We start from the raw sequence: 4,806 nt of genomic DNA, 5'->3' as shown, positions 1-4,806 counted from the left end.
TATGAAACTATTTCACACTTAAGAATTTGGAGGTTTATACTTGAGGAATTTTGCTCACAGTCACAGCTAAGTGGCAGAACATGGATATTGTTTGCCTCGTGCTTAGTCTGTGAATTTAATTAAACTTCGTGGGGAATAGAGCATATTTATGAGCTCCCAGGTACCAGTTTTATAATCACCAGTCAGGAAGTTAAAATTATCATTCCGTTGTGGAATTTCCAGATGTTTCAAACTACTTTTCATGTGATGTTCCATCTTCATGAAAGTTATTCTGGATTTAGAATGTGCACATCTCTGGGATGTTTCTGAAAGGCGTATGAGCAGTCACCCCAGAGATACACTGGACTTGACCTCTGAGTTTGGTTTTGACCCACACAGCTCTCTGTCCCCGGTGCTGTCATCCTAAACCACCACCTCTGCACACTGTGAGCAATGGTGCCACTCGAGCCAGGACGTCCACCGTGTTTGTAGGAATCATGGACCTTCAAGGGTGAGGCTGTGAACTCATCCAACGAGGGAGGCTTTGAAAATGCATCCCAGAGGAAACTGCGGGAATATGATGCTTCTCAGAAGTATCTGGCAGTTTCCATGTGTACACACGTGCTCAGCTGCTTCAGTCATGGCCAACTCTTTGAGACCCTATGGACTGTAACCCTCCAGGATCCTCTGTCCATGGGATTCTCCAGGCAAGAATACTGGAGTGGGTTGCAATGTCTTCCTCCAGGGGATCTTCCTGACCCAGGGACTGAATCTGTGACTCCTGCAGTTCTTGCATTGTGGACAGATTCTTTACCACTGAGCCACCAGGGAAGTCTTGACAGTTTCCATAGCTGATGCTGAATCAAATGGAAGCTTGGCAGGAGTTTGGCATTATGAACAGAGTAGGAACCTATGGTCCTTGCCCCCCACCCACCATGTCCTCTGCCTGCCTTTTGTCTGTGGAAAACTTTAATCAAAGAATACGTTTAGCTAGAGAAAAGGGAAATGCTGAAACAAAGGAACACAGTTAAAGGAGACTAACTGTAGTCCTTAAGCATAGTCGAGGATCTTTATTTCTTTCTCAAGGGCTATAGATAATATTCTGAGCCACATCCTGTGTGCTGTCTTATAGATACTAAAACACCAGGTGGGAGAAGTTAGCTACATGGTGCCTAGACTGTACCCAGGATGTGAGCTGCCACAATTCAAGAACTGGCTGCAAAGAAATGGGAATAAATGGACTCCAGAACTGAAGATTAACTGTACCTAAAGCAACCAAGATGATGCTGGTCAGACCACTAGTGACCAATTCAAATATGACTGTTAGAGATAACTGTGCTGTTTCTACTTGTAGTCCCACCCCATTCTATCTATGAAAGTTCTGACCCCCTGCTTGTTGAGAGTGGGCGGATTCAGCCTTTGGACAGTTGTCTGCCGGCTTCTCCCCATCCCGGTTGCCAGATCTGAAATAGAGAAGCTTTCCTTTCCACCAACCTGGCCTGTTTGTTGGCTTTTGACGGGCGAGCAACCAGACCCCACACTCGGTCTTTTGTAACAGATTTTGGCCGCCAGGACGGGGCTGCCTGCTGCTGGCTCCTGTGCTTTCACGGCACCTGGCTTACCTGGGGTTTTAGGGGAGATCTATGGCCATGACAGTGTATGAGCCTGCTTGTGGTTAGCTAGCCCCTAGTAGGGGATATGGGACGTGTTCCTAGCAGCTATCAAAACCATTTGTTTTGAGAATCCTCTCTGTTTCTCCCCTTCTTGGCACTGGCTGCCAACTTGTGCTTTTCATTGGCGGAATGGAAACTTGCATCTAGGAGGAGCTGACAAGCTCCAGGAGTGGGTAAGTCCACTGCGCACTGGTGTGCACACAGCGACCTTCCCATGTGTGAGTGTTAGTGCTATGTGGGCATTCTTGCCAGTTGGTTCTGATGTGTGTCTGATGTTAAGGATCATTTGTGAGGACAGACTGCTATTTAGGCATTTTTAGCAGTTGGTTCTGACTCCTGGCTAACAGAGCAGGATGGCTGCAGCCCTCAGCAGGTGGCCATTGCTCTGTCTCATTACGCTGCTCCCTGTTACTAGGCAACAGGTCTTGCGCAGCCATTGGTCGGCGCCTCAGTCGGCCCCACCCAGAAGCAACCAACTGTTGACGAGTGTTAGTTGTCCTGCTCAACTATTGGTCAGCACCACAGCGGGCCCTGCCCACTGGTAACTGCCAGTGAGGGACCACTGGGGAAGCGATTCAGCCAGGGGTCAGTGGGGTCCTGGTCACCCAGTGGAGAGTGAGGTAAGAGGCAGACTCAGGCCTTCTCCGGGAGGCCCTCCAGATTCCCCAGCCTTCGGTCCGTGGGTGAGTGGAGGGCCCAGGGAACAGACTGGGGCTCCATCCCGCAGGGCTCCAGAGGCCTCACAAGGCCTCCACTGGCCTTGGTCCAGCCCTTGAGGCAGCAGTGAACCTCTCCCTCACCCCTGTCTCTGTGACCTAATAGCAGTGGCCGTCCGTATGAGTCACAGTTTGTGGGACCGGGTCTCCCCATTTGGGCAGCTGAGGAGACTGAGGGTCAGTTGAGTTGGGTGCCTGGCTCCCTCAGGGATGATAGCAGAGCAGGCCTTGGAAACCTGGACCTGAAGGAGCTGCCAACTGAGATCTGCTTCCTCTCAACCAGGACTGGGACCTTGGACGGTGAAAGGTGTGCCTTGGGACCTTGCCCTTTCTTGTCAGGACAGAGAGTAACATTCATCTGTAGAGACTTACAGGAACATCATTACCAGACCTCAGAAACAAACGTTCTGACCCCGAGAAGTCTGCAACAACTAACCACACCCATCCCTCAATTTTTGCTTTTAAGGGGGCTTGCTGAAAGTTTTCATTAATGTTGGAGTTCTTAGGGCATGAGCGACCCATCTTAGGGCATGAGCGACCCATCTCCTTGTATGGATGTGTATTAAGCCTTTCTCTGTTCCAAGCTCATTATAATGTTTAGAATTGATAGGCCTCACTGTGTGCCTGGCACATGCGCTTGTGAATTCAGTAACATAACTACCCGTGAGGGCTGTTTGTGTCAGGGAAATGTTCCTTTGGAACTCTGTACTGGTCACCCTCGGAGAGGGTTTGTGACTCATCTGTCACTCAGTGTGTGAGACTGTATTCCATTTGCGTGATTGGTATTCTTGCTGCCTTATGCAAAATGACAACTCATTAGGGCACAATTAAGCAAAATTTTAGCTACAAAATTATAACTAAGACAAAGAAAGATGACTATTATTATTATTATTATTTTGAATAACGTATGGCAGCAGCAGATAGTGAAGGACAGGGAATCCGGACGTGCTGCAGTCTGTGGGGTCACAAAGAGTCGGACACAACTGAGTGACTGAGCAACAAAAAAATGGCAACATTATTTTTTAAGCTTCAGGGAAAATTGGTTAAGATGAAACTCTTGAAAGTCACAAAAACTGGTTCTTTTTGTATATGCAGTTAGGGAAAGCTAGCTTGATAAAACAGTTTTCCTGGCTCCTGAGAAAACAAAAATATGCCTAGGAGAAAGCTTGAAGTTAACTCTTATCAAGTCCTTGAAATACAAACACAGTCCACTTTGCCTGTGACTTTGGTCTTTGGTTAATTGGGTAAAACTTCAAGCTAAAAAAAAAAAAAAAAAAGAAAAAGGAAAGAAGCCTTTCAAGAATAAGTATGTAAATTCGGCTATTCTATTATCCATAAACTGATTAGTTTAATTGCAATGGCTGATTCATAAAATGTAAAAAGATGAAAGAATGAGATCTCTGTCTGAATGTTTGTGTGTCTCAGCACGTGTGTTTGTCTTTGTATTATATTGCTGAGGTTAATTTGTAAAGAAGCTCTATTTAATTGTCCTTAAAAATATGGTCACTTACAAGTCAAAGAAATCTAAATTTACTTCCTTTTGTCTTGTAAGACTAGAGGGAAATTAAAGATGTTTTGGTTTATTAAACCTGTATGCTGTACTACTGAAGAAAAATTATGCTATGAAAAGCATGTATGTTTTTAGGGGTTATAGAGTATGTTCTTGAGTTTGCCAATCAAAAAATGCTGGTATAATATTTGACTCACTTAGTTTCATTAAGGCTTCAAGGAGTAAAAATTGTGATATGTAAAAATAATAAGGGAAAGATTTCTGTGTGTAAAACAAGTAGGATATGTGTTGTTGTGGAAGAGAAGATATTTTTGTTGAAGAAAAATGATAGTTTTTTCCTACAGTTCTTTGTTTTTTGATGAAGAAATACAGGACAAATTTGTTTGGATCTAAAAAATAATAAAAGGTTTGTGAAAAAGAAACTTAGAGAAAAGATTTTTGTATATTGTCAGGATTAATGTTAGACTGAATTTAATTAGATATATAAATTTTGTTATTAACAGTAAACTGATGCAAGACTGAATTTGTTCTTTTTCTCTGTTAAGAAAACAAAGTTCTCCTGGAATATTGATCTGACTTTGGTAACAGAGGCTTCTAATGGAAAGTACTTGTTTGGTTTCTAGTTTTGACCCTAATGTACAGGATGGAAAAGTTGTCCAGTGAAGTTGTCGCAAAGTATAGCTACTCATGGTGTGTAGCACTGCTGGCTCTAAGTTTGCTGCTTAAAGCACATGTGTGTTGTTTGTGTGACGACTGGGGATAGACGATAAAACATATGGCCTATAAAACATTCCCCCGTTAACATAACTCTGAGCCTGTTCGTGATGTCTGATTAGTTTCTTCCCACTGGACAACTGGGCAAATATATAAACAAAAAAGAGGCCTAGCGCCGAGGGACATGGATCGACTAGAGCAGCCAGAGAGCCGC

At 44.3% G+C, this 4,806-nt stretch overlaps 1 long non-coding RNA gene across 1 annotated transcript; it reads left to right on the top strand.

The window, feature by feature from the left end:
• The first annotated feature begins 2,140 nt into the window (after positions 1–2,140).
• On the top strand, positions 2,141–4,300 carry LOC147344633 (uncharacterized). The gene is made up of 2 exons (XR_015155069.1): positions 2,141–2,272; positions 2,652–4,300. It is a non-coding gene; the product is annotated as an uncharacterized LOC147344633 (long non-coding RNA).
• The last annotated feature ends 506 nt before the right edge of the window (positions 4,301–4,806 follow it).

The sequence above is a fragment of the Bos grunniens genome, chromosome 25, assembly GCF_055505025.1.
Source record: "Bos grunniens cultivar Pamir isolate PY7600 chromosome 25, Bosgru_T2T1.0, whole genome shotgun sequence".
Taxonomy (NCBI): Eukaryota; Metazoa; Chordata; class Mammalia; order Artiodactyla; family Bovidae; genus Bos; species Bos grunniens.
This window is presented reverse-complemented; position numbering and strand designations above follow the sequence as displayed.